This window comes from Pezoporus occidentalis, unplaced genomic scaffold (genome assembly GCF_034315485.1).
Source record: "Pezoporus occidentalis ecotype Australia unplaced genomic scaffold, CSIRO_AGI_Poc_V1 ctg10, whole genome shotgun sequence".
In the NCBI taxonomy this organism is placed as follows: domain Eukaryota; kingdom Metazoa; phylum Chordata; class Aves; order Psittaciformes; family Psittacidae; genus Pezoporus; species Pezoporus occidentalis.
The window spans coordinates 6,149,529-6,169,364 of NW_026912779.1; the positions used below are offsets into that span (position 1 = coordinate 6,149,529).

Consider the following 19,836-nt stretch of genomic DNA (forward strand, 5'->3'; position numbering starts at 1 on the left):
ATGCACCAACCCATCCATCCATCCATGCCCCAGCCAACACACCCAACCCGGTGTGCACCAACCCATCCATCCATCCATGCACCAGCCAATCCAGCCATCCATGCACCAACCAATCCATCCATGCACCAGCCAATCCAGCCATCCATGCACCAACCAACACACCCAAACCTGCATGCACCAACCCATCCATCCACCCATTTGCACATCAACCCATCTATCCATTAGTGCACCACCCAATCCATCCATCCATGCACCAACCAACATGCCCAACCCTGTGTGCACCAACCCACCCATCCATCCATGCACCAGCCAATCCATTCATCCATGCACCAGCCAACACATCCAACCCTGTGTGCATCAAGCCACCCATACATCCATGCACCAGCCAATCCATCTATCCATGCACCAGCCATTCCATCCATCCATGCACCAGCCAATCCATCCATCCATCCGTGCACCAGCCAATCCATCCATCCATCCGTGCACCAGCCAATCCATCCATCCGTGCACCAGCCAATCCATCCATCCGTGCACTAGCCAATCCATCCATCCATGCACCAGCCAATCCATTCATCCATGCACCAGCCAATCCATCTATCCATGCACCAGCCAACACATCCAACCCTGTGTGCACCAACCCACCCATCCATCCATGCACCAGCCAATCCATCCATCCATGCATCAACCAACACACCCAACCATGCACCAACCCACCCAACCCTGTGTGCACCCACCCATCCATCCATGCAGCCACCCACAAATGAGCCAACTTGTGCACTCACCCATGCTTGCATCAATCCATCCACCCATGCGCAAACCAATCCATCCATCCATTCATGCAACAACCAATGCACACACACTCCAGCTTGTGCCCTCACCTATGCAGGTGCCAATCCTACCCATCCATGCACACACCAATCCATCTATCCATGCATGCACCAACCCACCCATGCACAAATGCGTGTACTAACCCAAATGCATGCACCAGCTTGTGCACCAACCCTGCACTCCTGCAGCCACATACTGCCCACCCATGCTTGCACCAACCCATCTCCCATATATCCAGCCACAAGCACCCCAATTTATGCACCCATTTCTCAACACATCACCCACCCATGCACCAATCCACTCTCCTATCCACATCCCAACTCAGCAACCAGCCCCCCCATATACTCACCCATATATACACCCATCCATCCACCCACTTCCTTCTGCACTTGGACCACAGTCATTATATATGTATTTTATACAGACAACCGTATGATAAAGGTACATATTGGCCCTTCCACAGCGAAATCAGGAGGGAGGTGGCAGTGTGTGTGCTGATGGATGACCATAAATCACCCCTACCAGGAAACATGGAGCATGGACAGCGAAGAGCTGTTTGGGGGCACCTGCAGGTGAAGATCCCCAGGAAGAAAAAACTTGAAGCTGGATGGGTTGATACAGTTCTAAGTCCATTACATACAGTCCCATTTCTCCTTGGGATGCACAGGAAGATGTTCTTCCCTTCAGTTCACTCAAATCTGAGAAACCCATCAGGGACTGAAAACAAAGAGAGAACAGGCAATTGCTTTTCCCCCCGAATGGGTCTTTGTGAGGATTTGGTGAAAGGAGACTAGGAAATCTGGAGAGGGACTTTTTACAAGGGTATTTAGAGATAGGACAACAGGGAATGGCTTTAAGCTGAAAGACGATAGACTCAGGTTAGATACAAGAAAGAAATTGTTCGCTTTGAGGATGCTGAGGCGCTGGCACAGGGTGTCCAGAGAAGCTGTGACTGCCCCATCCCCGGCAGTGTTCACAGCCAGGTTGGACAGGGCTTGGAGCAACCTGCTCTAGTGGAAGGTGTCCCTGCCCATGGCAGGGGGTTGGAACTAGATGAGCTTTAAGGCTCCTTCCAACCCGAACCATTCTGTGATTCTATGAAATGTACTTTCCCATTACTCATAATGTTTGCTTATACCTTCTTCATTTTCCCCTTAATCCTTGCTCTACCTAACGCTGGGAGATGAGATCACCTCCCTTTGGTCAGACAGCACCCAGTGTTTAGTGTTGGCTGGGACAGCAAAGTGCCTGCTTCAGTCTCCAAACCCAGACGTGGTGGTGGTGGGCAGCACCAGTATGAGAAGCTGAGCACTCTCCTTGCTGGAAGGGGGCTGAGCAGGGACAGACACAGTCAAAAATACAGCATAAAGCTGTTCAGAACCTCTGGACCATAATTCCAACCCCTCAATGTGGAATTCAGATGCAGACTGATAGGGCCTCCCAAAGTGGTCCCAGGGCTGAAGTCGCTCTGTTGTTATTGGTTTGCAGTAGGATTTGTGGCCAGAAGCAGTATTTGAGGTCTGTGGCCACTGAAAGATGTTCACGCTTCTGGAAACAAACAAGCAAACCAGCTCCCCAAACCCCCAGTCCAGGCTAAAACTTTAACCTGAGCAAAAAGATCTCACCACAGAGCTGAAGCTTTTCCCTGGTGCCTCAAATGAGAAATAACGTGGGACGAGGTGGTGCAGGTTTCCCTGCTCTGAGTCAGCATGAATAAATGACATGTGTCTGTAACATGAGGTGTTGCACATCACATCTTGGCATGGCACACATGGCTTCTGGCAGGGTTAAAAAAAGAAATCAAGCCTTTGCTGTTCTGTCCTTAGTCTCAGGTGTGATTTGGAGGAAGCTGTCCCAATGAACTGTCAAAATGGGCTGAGGAGAGACAAGAGGCACTGTACCACGGGGAGTGTCGAGGGAGGGAGGCAGCTATGATCTACGGCTTCTCCCCCTCAGATAATATGAAAGGAGGTGGCAGAGCAGCTCAGTAATGTGACCTTGCTGAGACTCACACTGAACGCACGTGGATGCATCCATCAGCACTGGAAAATCCCATCCTGTGCATTCCCAGAGAGCTCCACACTCTGCCATGACATTGAAGCCAACAAGAAATCAGATCTGTAACTCGGATAGGAGCCTCTCCAGTTAAATCAACTGAACTACCTGAAGCATGAACTTGGTTGTGTAATCCCTTCAATGTGAAAAATGGATATGTGTATCCATACATATACCCCAAAGCTTTACAAAAAAAGGTTCATTTTGACTTTGCCTTATTCTTGCACACAACAGGATGAATCAGAAACTCAGTCCCTCAGCTCACTGCGGCTGTACTGAGCTAGCGTTGATGCAAATGAAAGGAGGGTAGAAATGCAAAATGTCCTTTTCCCAGAAAAAGCAGAGCATTGAATTATTATTTTTGATCTATATTAATAGCTTAAAATGCGATGATTTTTAATAAAACTGAATTGGTGGCACTGAACATGGTGGCTGTAATATTTTAAGAAATAGAAAACAAAACCCTATCAATTTTAGGTGAAGTCAGGCCACGGCAGTGACTGAAGTATTTGCTGAACCAGCTGGGTAAGGAGGTTCTTGGGACACTGAGTCCATTACATACAGACCTATCTCTCATTGGGATGCACATGAAGATGTTCTTCCTTTCAGTTCACTCAAATCTGAGAAACCCATCAGGGACTGAAAACAAAGAGAGAACAGGCAATCGCCTTTCCACCATCTGGGTCTTTATGAGGATTTGGTGAAAGGAGACTACAAGACATCTGGAGAGGGTCTTTTTACAGGGGCATTTAGAGATAGGACAACAGGGAATGGCTTTAACCTGCCAGAGGGGAGACTGAGATGAGCTCTTAGCAGAAGCCCTTCCCTGTGAGGGTGCTGAGGCGCTGGCACAGGGTGCCCAGAGAAGCTGTGGCTGCCCCATCCCTGGCAGCGTTCACAGCCAGGTTGGACACAGGGGCTTGGAGCAACCTGCTCTAGTGGAAGGTGTCCCTGCCCACTGCAGGAGGCTGGAACTGGATGAGCTTTAAGGTCCCTTCCAATCCAGACCATTCTGTGATTCTATGATTACAAACAGCCCAGCCTGCTGTCAACAGATAATATTTCCCATGCTCAAAATGTCCTTTTCAAATGCAGACTGAGTTTTGACAACTGTATTCTTCCCTTTGCCCCACCTGTCCATCAGGTTTAAGATTACCATGTGATTTAAATTAGAGCACAGTAATGAATGTATATTTCTTACTCCGCTCTGCAGTGCACCTTGACACAAATTAACCTTAAAATTAGTCATGTAGCAGAGGTGCCAGTCATCAGCTTGGCACATGAAATGAAAAACGTTAAGTAACTTTCATCTTGGCATGCAAATTCTTACACAGATATGGTAATGGCATATCCTGCTCACAAGTGAAAAAAGAGCAGTAGGCTCCAGCAAGGAAGCATCAGCTGTTCCTGAGGAAAATAATTCAAAACTACAAATGAAGAACAAGGTTAATTTCAATAATCAGTTTTGTGTTTCTTGCTAGCTGATTTAAATCATGATGAGAGTTGTTTATTAAAGCCACCCATTTGAATCAGTGCCCCTTAATGCGAGTGCAAGCCTATGAACATAAGCCTATAAAAGCAATAAGACTTCACAGAATGAACAGCTTTCACAAGAATACTTCCAGGGCTGGAAGAACATCATCCTTGCTTTGGAAAAAAGGAATACATCTTGCCAAACTAAGCAATTTTCCTCCTCTAAGCTCTTAACCCTGTAGAACTATCAGGAATAGGGCAGTAAGTCATAGAATATTCACAGCTGCATTATGAGCATACAACTGAACTTGTGATTCTTTTTGCTCACTGTTGGAGAGGAAGATGAAGTATTGCTGGAATAATTTAAAAGATGGGCTTGAATTCCCTAAATATTGCAGATGAATGTCTTGTCCTGCTGTGCATCTCCCTTTTGAGGGCTGCGAGCTGTTGGAGGTCCAGGATGGCTGAAGGATGCTGCATGCTACCCCAAGCACCATGGTGTTCCTGTGCAGACCCTGGATTCTTTCCAAAATGCTGTTTAAGGGCAACATCTCTGGTACCAGAGCAGTTACTCTCATAATTGCACCTCAGATCTCTAAACGGAAGATGTCTTTGTCTTCCCTATCAGTCAAAATCCAAGCACAAAAGCACTCTTAATGAATTTATAACAAATGTAGAAAACTGCATTTCACTGAGAGTTGTACATGTATTCAGGTATTTAAATGGCCAGCATCCACTGAAACAAGTTCTACAGGCCAGAAAGTGAAGGTTGATAAATACAAACACATAAGCAATGTATGCGGTCACATAATCCACTTGGCTTCTCACTCCTCTTGACTTCAGGGAATTTGGGATTGCTCCTGGCAGAGTGCATCAGTACAACCTCATGGCCTCTCTGTTTGCAAATGTGGCACTAACCTCTATTTCCATGCTGCCTGGTGCTCCTGCTGCAGTCCCAGCTCCTGGGCTCAAGTTGTGTGTCTCCCAGATAGATTTCTGCCCTTTCTGGAAGCGTAACGTGGGATGAAAACCTGAAGGCTGACCTTCACTGCACTAAGATCAATCACTCAAAAACAGACAGAGGGAACAGGTACTAAACCATATAAAGGCAGTTTTAAAGTTACTGTATGCTTTTGAGGCATGATTTCTGTTATGCCTGGTATTGTTTCTGCCAATATCCTTATTGTTCAATGATCAAAAGATACAGATCTATAATCTTACAGATCTATAACTAGTGACATTTCTTGTAGATTTACACACACTTATCCTCACATACCCATAACTGCTTCCCTTTGAGGACAGCAGTGGGCCCTCACCCTGCAATGCAGAGCATGAGATGCTCCGTGGTCGCATCCTCCCAGGATGCTGGTTGCAGGGTATCACTGGGACAAGCCCTGGAATGTTCAGGGGCTTCAGTACTGCAACATGTCCTGAGCATGGTCCTGTCCTGACCAAAATGAGGATGATTCTGGGGCTATATCAGGCTCCAATCCCTGTTACCACCCACTGGGGCACAGAGCCCTCAGGTCTCAGCATCTGCAAACAGAAGCCCTACTGTGTCTTGTCAGTGGGTGCTGAGCAGAGACTTTCAGGAACTTCTTGGCCCCGATAATAAACTACAGATCATCCGATCTGAAGTCCCAAGAATAGTTTTCTTTGCCCCTTTTCTTCCCCCAACAATTTGCAAGAGCAGTATCACACCTTTGTGTCACGCTGCCCTGCAAATCTGCTTCCAAAAGACTGCCTTCTATCTTCAAAGAGCATTTCCAGTGCTTAGCAGGATCTCCCATAGCCCTTGACTTTGCAGCTGGCAAAGTTTACAACATGTTTACAATACCCTGCATAATTTGGCTATGAGATAATGTATAGTGTAGTCCTTCAGTGGGGCACAGTGGGAGAAGAACAAGTGAAAAAATAAAAGAAGGTGATACAAAGCCAAGAAAAACAGATGGTAGCGAGCTCTCCAAGGGGCAAGAATGAATAAATAACTGCAGATATTCCTTTTTGTGAGGAAAAATATATTGTCAAATCAATAACACAGAGTTTAGGAAATACAAACGAGATGAAATGTGCATTTTTTCAGTATTAAACCATGGCACTTCATCAGGATGGTCTGTACTGCACGTGTTTGCTTAAATGAAACAGAGAGAAGCAGAAAGAGCATTGATCTGAAAAGTTCTTGTTTGACCTCAAGGTGAAATTTCATATTTGCTGGGAAGTTCTGCTATAGATAAGAAGCCAAATTGGTCAGGAGTCAGTCAGAGTGCCCCAGCAGTTTCCATGCTGTTTCGCAGTTTTACCCCTTTGACAATATAAGTCAGGGCTTAGATCTTAGAGAGCAGAACTTCTCAATTCTTACAGAAACTTTGCTGTTCCTGCTATTAGGGCTGCAGGAAACTACTTACTTTACACTGCGCACACTTCTAAAATGATTCATCGAGACCCTTTCTCTTTTTTGACTACATCAGGTTAAGCTTGAGGGGGAACAAAAAAAGAGATGCTTGAAAACAGCCAACTATACAAATAGTGTACTCCAGCAGAAGATTCTTTTGCCTCCTTTTAAGTCAGCCAGAGGAAGCCAAGCAACATATGGGATGCATGAAAGTTGCTCTCTGCAAATCTGTCAATCCGCTTCAGCGACGCCATGCATCAACCCCAACTCTGCTATTAGCACAGGCCTCCCAGCGCAGGGGCTGCCAACTGGCCTGCACTGAGCTCCTCACCATGAGACAAATCATCTCCTGCTGATCTATGGGCCCAGAGAGCAAAAACCTGCAAGGCACCAAAGCCCATGTGCTCTCACTCTGTAGCCATGGTGCAAAAACAACTGCTGAAGCATAGAATCATAGAAAAGTTAGGGTTGGAAAGGACCTTAAGACCATCCAGTTCCAACCCCCCTGCCATGGGCAGGGACACCTCACACTAAACCATGTCACCCAAGGTTCTGTCCAACCTGGCCTTGAACACCACCAGGGATGGAGCATTCACAACCTCCCTGGGCAACCCATCCCAGTGCCTCACCACCCTTACAGTAAAGAACTTCCTCCTTATATCCAATCTAAACTTCCCCTGTTTAGGTGTGAATCCATCACCCCTTGTCCTATCACTACAGTCCCTAATTAACCGTCCCTCAGGCCCCCTTCAGATACTGGAAGGCTGCTATGAGGTCTCCATGCAGCCTTCTCTTCTCCAGGCTGAACAGCCCCAACTTTCTCAGCCTGTCTTCATGCAGGAGGTGCTCCAGTCCCCTGATCATCCTCGTGGCCTCCTCAAACAAGCGTCACTCACTGGTGGTGGCGCTGCAGCCTCTGGTAGCATGCAATTGCCTCCACACAATGGCTGCAGATGAGGGCTCAAGCCTTCCAAGCTGGGTCCTCTGGGCTAGGCCTGAGGATGGTGGGTTTGGGGACTAACAGGGACTGAACCCTGTGACTGTGGAGATCTCCAGGTGAAGCCCCCTGAGGAGTTACAACTGCTCCAGCCCTTTGGGTAGAGGCAGCCACAACCCCAAAGCAGAGAATAAGCAACTGTCAGATCCCAAGTCCCAGAGCACCATCATGCAACAGAGCTTTGAAAATACTGGTCCTTCCCCACACACATGAGATGAGGAGGCTCCATTTTCATTTCTGTTTCAGAAGATCAGGGTTGGTTGACCGTAAAACTTCACTGCCTTTTCCCAGCATGCCAATAAATCAAAGTGCTGGAGGTATTTCTTGGAAGCCAGAAGCCAACCAAGGTGATGGGAAGGAAGAGTCGCCTCTTTATCTTACTGCTTTTCCAGAGGTAGTGAACACTCAGTTATCATGCCCACAATGCTGATGATAACATTCCCATCCAAGCTCCATTTTCTGTTCTGCCCCTGCATATTTGAAGAGCAAAGTCACTGTTATGGCCTTGGTTTTATCTCTTTCTGCTGAAAGCAGAACCTGAGCTGCTCAAAACCATATACGTAACTCCTAAGTTCTGGCACTGACTGCTTTTGCTATGTAAAGGGAACCTTCTCTCTCAATATCACAGAATCGGAGAATGATTTGAATTGGAAAGGACCTTAAGATCATCCAATTCCAAAACCCCTGCCATGGCCAGGGACACCTCACACTAAACCATGTTACCCAAAGCTCTGTCCAACCTGGCCTTGGACACTGCCAGGAATGGAGCATTTATCACTTTTTTGGGCAACCTGTGCCTCACCACCCTCACAGTAAAGAACTTCTTCCTTATATCCAATCTAAACTTCCCCTGTTTCAGTTTGAACCCAGCACCCCTTGTCCTGTCACTACAGTCCCTGATGAAGAGTCTCTCCCCAGCATCCTTGTAGCCCCCTTCAGACACTGGAGGCTGCTCTGAGGTCTCTTCTCCAGGCTGAACAGTATTCCTTTACATAGCCACGGTGAGCCTCCCAGCTGCCATAAGCCCCTGCTCCCCACCCAGCAGGTACCAAGTACTCCTCTCTGTAACAGCAGCTCCAAAAAATCCCCAGGGATGTCCAGAGAGTGACCCAGAACATACAGCAGCACAGTCGGGCTCATACATCTGCGGGAGCTGCTGCAAAGTCATCAGGGTCAGCCACTGGGCATTACAAAGGGACATGAGCTGTCAGAAAAGGCCATCGCCGGGAACGCCTCCAGCTCCAGCCCCAAACTGCAAACTAAAGGACTTGCTTTTGTTAGAGCATATGGCCAAATCCTGAGTCCTACACATGTTTTAATGCCAAGAGTGACTATTAGTTTGGCATCCTACGCAGCAAAGCAGCCAGCAGGAGTTCTGCCCAATGAAGAGGGGTGAAAGCAGGCTGTTCTCCCCACTGCCTTTTGGCTTGTCTGCCTTTCCTGGCCACCATCATGCCCCTGGATTAGTCCACCTCTTGCCATTCTTTGCTCTCACCAGTCCCTTTATCCGAGAGAACATTTCTGTATCTGACCATTATACTGCAGGCTACCAGAGACTGCATTATAAGTGCTTTGTAACCCAAAGCATTTGTCAACTACGAACAATTCTTTGCATCAGATTCTAGGTAGGCTGATATTGGAATGTAATGCAATCACCTACTAGAGTATTTTTTCTATAGCTCCTTTACAAGTATTAGTACCTGGCCTATATTCTCTCTCTCATATACTTAAGCTTCCAAAATTACACTGATCAAAGCAACCTGCATTTATATACTGATGTGCTCCTGCATTCCAGAGATTTGCCAAGTGCTAAATATAAGGTTCCTCACGATAGTAAAAACTCAAATTCAAATTCCAGCTGCCTCTCTGCTAATATGCAGCAGAGGTTTAGCAGAACAAAGCTGTGTTTGTAGAATCAGACACAGAAGGTGATTAAATTAAACAAAAGGGGAATTGGTACAAGCCTGACTTTGCTGAAGACACCAGCGCTCATTTCCTTCCTGTCAGACAGAGCCACCTGGTGACCTTTAGCGATCAGAGCAAACAGCATGGCAGCTTTGCCAGCACTGCCCTTCCCTCCTTCCCCATAGCTAAAACTCAGCTTCAGCGTATGCTGAGTGGGGCAGGGGGACTGCAGGATGCTCAAACCAGTATGGCAGGTTCAAACAGACCCTCCATGCGGGCTGTGATCCATCTCCTCCCCTCAAGTGGGATGCTCTCCAGTAGGCCAGGCACCCACTGGGATGTGAAGAACAACTCTTAGGTTTGTCTTGGTGGTCTGTTTTCTAAACAAAGGATTGTCCACTCTCTGGGAAGAGCACTGATTTGATCAAGATGGAAAAGGCAGGAAGGTGCCTGCAGTCGGCACGGTGCACTGGTGAGATCAGGAGTGCAGGAACACATCCCAGAGACAGGCAGGCAGTTACTTCCTTGGCAATGCTAATCTGGCTCTTCTAAAGCAGCACTAAAATTCCCCATGTAAAAAAATTCCTCACTACGACTATAGCAGGAGAGATGAAGGGATTTAAAGCACATGACAGCATTAAAAGTTGTTCATCTCCTCTACCACTCTTCCCCATTAGCTGTTATTCTCGGGGATTATCTCTTCTGGACACCCTATGCTACAATGACCACATGCAAGAGATAGAAAACAACCTGCTGCAAACAGGGCTTTCTCTTGGCTATTTTCTACATAGGCACAGGTTTGCCAAGACACCTTGTACTCTCTCTGCAGCCCTTCTGCTGGTACCATCCTGGGTCTCCTCTGAGCACAGATGGAGCACAGCACCAGGATGTGGGCTGTTCTTGACTTGCTAACGTCAGCCGACCTGATTTAGAAACCAGTCTGAGACCACTGCTCCTATCTGGTATGTGGTACAAACCAGTGCTCATCCTTAGAGTCTTCCATACAGTCAGTTTTTAACAACAGAAAGGATTTTCACCCTTCAAGAGGCTTAGGTTAATATGGCTCCTTGGCAGCATTTAAAATGGAAGGATAAATTGTAGGAGCAGGCAGCCCAGCCACTATCCAAATCCCATTCAATCAACATGGACCAGGAGGGAGGGGAAACAGGCCAACATTTCCCTCAGCCCCCAGGTCTGTCCACTTTGAGCATGGGGCACCTTGGGCCAGCATCCAAGCATGGGAGTGTGTGTCCTGCTGATGGGGCATTTTCTGCCAGAGGGTGCCTGGGATGTTCCTTGGCAGTGCTCCAGGGGTAGATGTATCCACACTGTTTAGGAGTCCCCTGAGACTGGGCATTGATGGCACACTAACAGAAATCACCCTCTGCATCAGGGTGGCTGAGCAGGTGCAATGGAGGGAGATGAGAAAACATCACCCCTCAGCTCAGCATGGAATGGCAAAGGGAGAATTCAAGGATCAGATCTTGACAGAAATGTATGTAACTCCCTTTGGAATCAGGCAGTGAATGCCTTTAAGGATCCGGGATGAAACACTGCCCAGTGCAAAGTCACACTGGAAATTACTAGAAAAATCAGGATAACTCCCTACCTCCTGCAGGCTCTTTTGGTGGCATAAGCAAAAGGGCACCATGCTCTTGGCAGTGCTGATATTCCACAGCTTTCCTTTCCACTGTGCTGCTTATATGTACTTCATCAGTGAACTCACTCTCAGAGTATGGATTCATACAGAAGCAGGAGAGGGCTTCAAATTGAACCATCCCCAGTCAGGAGACAGCATCATGGGGAGGGCAAAGACCTGCAAGAGGAGGATGCAGGGGCTCTGAAAACTGAAAACAAAGGCTGAAAGAGGTCAGATTTGACTGCAGGAGATGATCACATAGGACTTGAAAGCCAAGGTGACTGCTTAGCCACGCTTGCAAGGCTGGAGTAGAGCAGTGCCAGCCCTGTCACAGGGCAGCATGCAGAGAGGTGGTTCAATACTGCCCAAAGGGAACTTATAAAGAATGCAGCCAAGAGGGCAATGTGCAGCAGGGTTCAAAGCTCCAGTTCCCAAGCCCAAGGCGGGTTGGCTAGTGCTTGCCCATCTCTGCTGAGCTCAGCACCCAGCCTGGCTGCTCTCGGGAGCACCGAGCATGGCACTGTCCTTCCTCTTGCCTATGGAGGATACAAAAAAGGATGCAGAGTTTGCTGCCATAAAATCCTGTCTGAATAAACAATGCAGCTTTAAATTTGAAATGGTGGGGAGCTGATCCTCACTGGGTTTGAGGCAACTACCACCTCCCAGATAAATGCACACACACCACCAAGTTCATGTGCTGCTGCAGCAATACCTGAGCCCTGTTACGGTCTACTTCTCCTCCAGGATCTCCCAGGTAAAATATGCCTGAGCTGGGATAAACGCTTCACTTGTACTAAATCTGTGCAAATCCCCCTGGTTTAGAGACTGGGTTTCAAATAAACAAACAAGAAGGAAGTCACACCTTGCTGAACAGGCTATGTTTGGCATAGTCAGGGAGATGCAGAGCACGGTCCTGCTCCTTAACAGCACGCATCACAGTAAGTAAAAGTGAGGGTCACACTGCCAAAGCCTCCGATTTCAAGGTGTTGTAGAATCAGAGTCAACTTGGGTGGAAAAGAGCTTTAAGCTCATCCAGTCCAACCGTTCCCCAGCACTGCCACAGCCACCACTAACCCATGGCACTGAGGGCCTCGTCTACAGTGTGTGAACACTTGCAAGGACAGTGACTCCAGCACTGCCCTGGGCAGCCTGTTCCAATGCCTGAGCACCCTTTGGGGAAGGAATTGCTCCTCACCTCCATCTAAACCTCCCATGGTGCAGCTTGAGGCTGTTACCTCTTGTGCTATCACTTGTTAATTGGGAGAAGAGACCGGCCACCTCCCCATCTGCCAACTAAGCACCACCCAGACACTCGTGCTGCAAGATGGGGGAGAGAATCAGAAAAGTGAGAATCTCAATTCATGGGTTGAGATAAAGACAGTTTAATGGGACACAAAAGGAAGAAGATGACAACGACAACAGAATATCCAAACCAAGTGATGCACAATGCAATTGCTCACCACTCACCAACTGACACTCAGCCAGTTCCCAAGGAGCCCCTTGGCCCCAGTTTATATACTGAGCATGACATCCTATGGTCTGGAATATCCCTTGGGTCAGTTGGAGTCAGATGTCCCAGCTGTGTCCCCTCCCAACTCCTTTTGCACCCCCAAACTGCTTACAGTGGGGCGTGAGAAGCTGCAAAGTCCTTGATTTAGTATAAACACCACTGAGCAACAACTAAACCAAAGTTGTCATCAACATCATTCTCATATTAAATACAAAACACAGCACTGTACCAGCCACTAGGAAGAAAATCAACTCTATCCCAGCCCAAACCAGGATACAAGGCTTCCTACACAACCAAGGCAGTATCCATGGGTTTCCTCACAAGGCTGAACACAGTGCCTTCTGGGCAGCACAGGCATGGTGCTATACCAACTGGCTCCTGTCAACTGATGAGTATCTCCTACTTCAAGCTAAAGGATGGCTCAGTTTGTTATGGCAGGAGTAATATTAAAGGCACTTTAAAAACCAAACAACCCTCTCCCACTATCTGTCACCTGCCCCAGCCACGTTTGACACATTCCTCACTGGGAACCACCCCTGACTCCAGTGTGGAAATGCTCTTTTTAACACTGTTCTTTGTGTGGATTTTGTGTTTTCAAGTGCCTGAGTACATGCAAGACACAGGCCTGCAAGAGAAAAGGAGCTGCAAACAAGGGTGAGGCCCAAGCTCTGGCTCCCCAGCTGATGCTAATCCATTTGGCTGTGATTACTCTCTCCAGGATCTTTAAATCCAGTCTTTGGGGATTAAGGAGTCCCCCCCTTCCCAAACGAGGGAATCCTTCCTTAATCCACTCCTGCTGGCACACCACCACCAGGGAAAACCCAGCGTTTTCATGGGAGCATGGTCCTGGCTCTTTGTGTTTCAAGGCCTTTTGCAAACACCACATCCAGCTGTTCACGGCTTGAGAGCCTTTCAGCACCACATCAGACTTTGGTTACACATCACACTTAGAGTCAAACCCCTTTTATCCTTCACTCAGTGCTGTCACAGGGTTATTTTTGGTCTCCACCCAAGGTACAAGCACTATAGACCTTCTTAGCCTCACTTTCAGGGTGCTCTGGGGACATCCCCTCCACAAAGGATGAAGCCTTTTGGCTAATCATCATCACCCAGCACTCAGTGGTTGAAGCAAATAGAGAAGAATGAAGGAAAAGTGCCAAAACACAGTTAATCCATAACCGGCACATGAAAGATATGGTCTTACTTGTCCTTATTCCCCATCCACCTCTCAGAAGTTTTCACCACATTAATCCATATCTCAATGGCTGCCAAATCCTGCCCCAAACAAGGGTGATTGTTTCTGTATTTGTAACCTTCCCTACCAGTCATCCAGTGCCCCGCTGCTTTTCCATGCCTGCTTGCAAGAACCTCCTTCTTACTGTGGATCCTTTTCTGGGTGACCTGTGTGCCCTGACACTAGCCACACTTTGAGCATCATCCACATGAGCAGCACATTGTGGTCCCCAGTCCCCACCTTGGCTCATCCACAGGCCCTTCCTCATTCATCCCAACTTTTCACTCCATTTTTGGTTTGTTGGGACAGCTGATGGAGGAAAGGATAATCAAGAGTTCATCATCCTTAAGCTGGGAATTCCCCCACCCCCAGCTCCCAGGGTCACTTGGCTCCGAGAAAGTCAGATTCTGTACGTAAGAAGTTAACAAATAAAGTTCAAGACTGTTTACAACCTAACAAAGACTTATGTATGCAGGGGAAAAACCCTAACACTTCATAGATCCAAAACCTCAAGAGAAACAACCTTTGTTCCAACATCAGCTTTAAAAGCATTCTGAAATATAACCCGATTTCATCATTTTGGGTCAGACTCGTGCAGGCTGGACACGACACAGCACTTTTGCTGTCTCAGGAGCTCCCTCCAGTGTGGCAAGAGGCAGCTCCAGCTCAACCAGCTCTCCTGGACTCACACCCGCAGCAGGTTTGGCCACTGCCCTTCTCAACCCGATGGTGTTTCAGGTGCAGAGGGCAGGGGAGGGCTCAGTGGGTACCCCGGGTCCCCCTGCTCATAGTGATTTGGGCCCCTGCTTCGCAGCGCGAGCACAGCCCTGGGGCACAGCACCCTCCATCTCTCCAATTTATACCCTCTTCATCTGCTGCCACAAGGATGATTTTTGTTTCTAATCCGGTTTTGCCCTGGGTGCTCCAGCTTAGCACGAGCTTTGCTGGGGGAAGGGAGCTTTGATTTGATTTGTGCTGGAGTCAGGAACAAAGAGGCAGAAAGCAATTGCTCTTCCCCACTGCTCAAAGCCCAGGTGGGGAAGGGACCACAGCTCCAGATGACTTTTCCCTCCCCTTTTCCCTTTATTTTCCAGAGGCTTTGCCCAGCTCTGTTTGCACGTGGCACTAATCAGCATTGGGAGGCAGCAGCTTTGCTTTAAGCTTTGAATTGCTGTTCGCAAAAGGAAATGTTCATCCCAACAGGCTCATTGTCATGGCAACGAGTGATCCCCTTCTTATAAGGGTACCACTGCTGGAGAGGTGATGCACGATGTGGCTTATCCCAAGGGATTCAGCCCTGCTGAGAACAGGTATGTGGCAACCTGGGGTGCCAGGCAGATGGGAGCAACAGGACAGGCACATTTCCAAAGGAGCATCTCTAGGGCAGGATGTCTCCAGTGTACCACAGACCCAAAGAGATGGCGATGGCTGAAGCTTTGCTAGCTCTGATATCAGTACCTAGCAAAGCGGGGGGATGATGGCAGTTACACCTTTGGATAATCCCAGCTAATACCTGCTGCCTTTAAAGAATTACTTGGAATGATAACATTTATCTCTGAATTACATTTTTGTCTAGCCCATGCTGCCCAAGTACAGTGCTGCTGCATCACTTGTAAACTCTGTGCTAGGATGTATTAGCAGTGCCAGAAAACTGACACATTTCCTTTTCCAGTCAACAGTGGAGAACCAAGGCAGGGTCAATATATAGAATCACAGAATGGTTTGGGTTGGAAAGGACTGCAAAGCTCATCCAGTTCCAGCCCCCTGCCATGGGCAGGGACATTTTCCACTAGGGCAGGGTGCTCCAAGCCCTGTTCAACCTGGCCTTGCACACTGTCAGGGATGGGGCAGCTACAGCTTCCTTGAGCAGCCTGTTGCAGTGCCCTGGCTTGCCTGTACAGAAAGTCTCTTGTTGGGGTTGCAGGCTGCACAGATTCAGTTCTACAAAGGGGAAATTCTGGAAAGCTCAAACATTTCTGACCACTAAGAACAAAAGGCCATTTGCTAGGATGTTTTTCTGCCTGCTGTGATGACAATAAGCAAGCAAACATGACTATCACCTTCTGCAGCAAGTGCTTCTCCCCTCTGTCACACGTAGCATTCATCAGAGAAACCTGGACCTTGATAATCCTGAGATGGGAGTGTAAAAAGCTTTACAGAGGAGTTTGAATCACCAGCTGTCCCCAAGCAATGCTCAAGAGAACCCTGAAGTGCATCTCTTAAGGATGCTGCTGGAAGTACCTATTAGTGCTTCAGTACCTGGAGGACTTGCCTCTTCAAAGCACAGGGTGACAGGGGTGCAGTTCTGTTGATTTACAGTGGTAGGAGTCCTTGAGGAGCTCATGCAGAAGAAAGTGATCATGAAGAGAAAGCACAGACAGAAATCCTTGCTCTTGGGAATTTCCAGCTCAGAATTTGGGTCATTTTCATGAGGAAGCCAGACAAGGACCTAGAAGCAAGTTGGGAGCAAATGCTACACCAGTGTTCAGCCTGGAAAATACTATTAGTGCTTGAAAATACACAAATACCCCTGGCAATACCAAATGTTACATGGAGTCAGTCACAATTTAAAGTCTACCATGGCCAGCTCCAAATAAGCCCCATGGAGAACACAAAGGAAGAGGAATCTTCTTCCCCTATACAGTCTTCTTAGCAACGATAGTCAATTTTCCCTGGCCACCAGCTTTTAGCTGTAGCAGGATCCCCCATTCCCAGCACTGCTCAAGCCCAGCAGTCAGCAGGTAAGAGCCAAGGTAACAAATGCTGTATGAAAAGCCATCGTTTGCCACAGGTGCTGCATTGGTTTTGGATGGCAACAGCTCACATGCCCCAGTATAGACCCCAAAAGTCCTCAAAAGACCACTCAAAAATAACCTGTCCTCTTCTTTAGCGGGCAGGCTGCTGTGTCTGCTTTTCATTGTGGAGATCCTTGCAATGCCACTTCTATGCCAACAGTGGGGAAGGACGAGCCACATGTTCTGCTCTTGGCTTGTTTTCTGTCACGATCTGTAGCACCAAACACCTGCTGAAATGCTGCCCATTTCATACAGAATTATTGCCTGTAGTAAGAGCTCAGTAACTGCAAATGAGAGCCCCACACAGCAGAAGTAATAGAGGCTCCCTACTGTTAAAAATTAAGTGCATGCCCACTGATTTACTCACAGTATTGTAAAATAATTAGGCTGCTGCAACGTGGCTTAGTCTCTATGTATTTAATATCCCAGAAATCATTTAAAGACTTCCTGGTTTTATCTGCTTTGGGAAATGGCGTGTTCCTCTTGTGTTTCAGTGCTAATTCAGTAAATCCAGTGAGGTGTGTAGTGCATGCTAAATACAAGGGGGGGGGTGTGTGTCTGTTTCCCAGGTGCACAGGTCTCAGTTTTAGACCTGTTCTTTTTCCACCCGGCTCCTCAGATTTACTTTCCTAAAGAACTGTAATTCACCCTTTGAAAAGTCATTAAGATGCTGTAAGCAAGAGGGGGAGCTCTCAGGAAGACCAAAGACAAAGGTTTTCAAGAACACTTAATGCACCACAGAAAGTCAACAGGAATTTCCCTGGTTCCCATTCCAAGGCCATTACATACAATGCACTGTGAATGGTTAACCTTTACTGGATATATCTGATTTCTGCCTTTATAAAGCCAGCCTTTAAGAATCCTGCCTCAAGGAGGAAAACATAAAGGGGAATCTGATAAGCCTCTAGTACCAGAGCTTGCTGAAGTACAAGGAGCTTGCAGCAGACAGAACTTCTTACTTTGCTGGTTTAGCTTTGAATGAACAAGTGAATCTGGAGCTGGAAAAACAGGGCATTTATTTCTAATAAATAAGATGAAAGACGAGGCCGAGAGCTGCTGGTTATAAAATCAGAAGAACATGGAAACAATAAAACAGCTCATTCTGCTAGCCTCAGGTAACATTTCCTTTACTTGATGAACCAGCACTGAGTGTAAGACATGCTCTGATAAGCCTGGCTTTTGCTTATGTATCAAACACTTAATATTATTTCATTCAACTAAGTTTCTTTGCATGTTTAACTGCATTCTTGTTTCTACCCAAGAGCTATTTGATTCAAGTTGCCAGGAAAACAAAATAAAACTGAAACACCCAAAGCAAGTAAATCTTACAGCATCAGACAATGAAAGTCAATATGAATAAATACATATTCAGCTCTAATTGCTTACATGCATCTGGTATGTCCTAATATTTAGAGGCTATATTTGATTACAGATGGACATAAGCTGAGATCAAGACAGTTTAGCAGGTAAAGCAAAAGCTGCACACACCAGCAAAGGAAAGCAAGGAATTCATTCACCACTTCCCATGGGCAGGCAGGTGTTCACCCATCCCCAGGACAGCAGGGCTCCATCACAAGTAATGGTGACTTGGGAAGACAAACACCATCATTACCAATGTCCTCCCTCTTCCTTCTTCTTCCCCAGCTCTATGTGCTGATCATAATGCTGTATGGTCTGGGATACCCCTTGGATCAGTTGGTATCAGCAGTCCCAGCTGTGGTCCCCCTCAGCTCCTTGTGCACCCTGAGCCTGCTCACTGGTGGGGTGGGTGAGAGGCAGAAAAGGCCTTGGCTCTGTGTAAGCGCTGCTCAGCAGTAACTAAAACATCCCTGTGTTACCAACACTGCTTCCAGCACAGATCCCAAGCACAACCCCACACCAAGTACTACAGAGAAAATTAGCTCTATCCCAGCCCAAACCAGCACACTGAGATACATAGGAAAGACACAAATTAACAGCTCAGTACTCAGTAAAACAAGGGCTTTGAGGTGCGTCTCCAGAAGAGTGACCAAGAATTAACTGGGGACAGCATCTGGATTCACTTTGCCTTTCCATGCTATGACTTAAGGCCATTAAGGACCAAGATACATTGGCTCACAGAACAGCTTACCTTGCTGTCACCTCTGTAGTGTTACAAAGCACAAACACAGCCTGGTTCAGGCCATTCCACATTGCTAAAGCAGAGCTTTGCTGCCAGGTGGGATAAACAGGAGGGTGAGAGAAAGACTCAGGTTCTTCTGGCTCTGTCATGCCATCAGCTGTGGATGCCCTGGTGTCCATCCCTACCCTGACACTGCTGCTGCAGCTTATGCTACTATAAGCCCACAGCACCAAGCCAGCTAGTTACTCCAGAGCCCCTCTGCTGGAGGTGAAGTGGATCGTGTCTCCTCTGGAATCCTCGAAGTCAAGTCTAACAGATTTTGATACCAACAGGAGCCTATCGCTGACTTCTACATCCTCCAAATTAAGCATTGCATACATAGATTTTACACTCAGGGCAACTATGGGCTTCAGTATTCTGTGCTCATTAACACAAATGGGATATGGGCATCCAGCTTTGGAAATGTCAGCTGTAAAGCATAATATACTCACGCACAGTTATGTGTCCTTTTCTTTGCTGGGATGTAGCAGGAGCTATTTCTGATTATAAAACCCAGTTATTGGTGCAAACAGCCCACACCCCAAAGCAATGATGAGACAGTGGAACTTATTCCATTGCACAGACCTGTTGATTAAAACCATCACTCATATCACTGAGAAATGAACTGCCACAGAGACAAACTACCCCGGAGCTTGCTCTTTCATTCTGTAGTAATGATTTCACACAACATAATTATCCTGAAAAGTTGCTGATGACAAGGCTAAAATACAAAGATATTGAAGAGTCTCTCCATGAACAGTTTATTGATGTGCGAGCTGAATTTTCAGCACATACATGGGTTGGGAGAGGTCTTTGTCTGCTCCTCTGCGTTAGCATTTGTATTCGCTGTTCGTAAGAAAATATGGGC

General features: G+C 47.2%; 1 protein-coding gene across 2 annotated transcripts in view; it reads right to left on the reverse strand.

The window, feature by feature from the left end:
* PAK5 (p21 (RAC1) activated kinase 5) overlaps positions 1-19,836 on the reverse strand; it is a 175,216-nt gene that overhangs the window by 91,307 nt on the left and 64,073 nt on the right. The gene's annotated exons all lie outside the window — the stretch shown is intronic.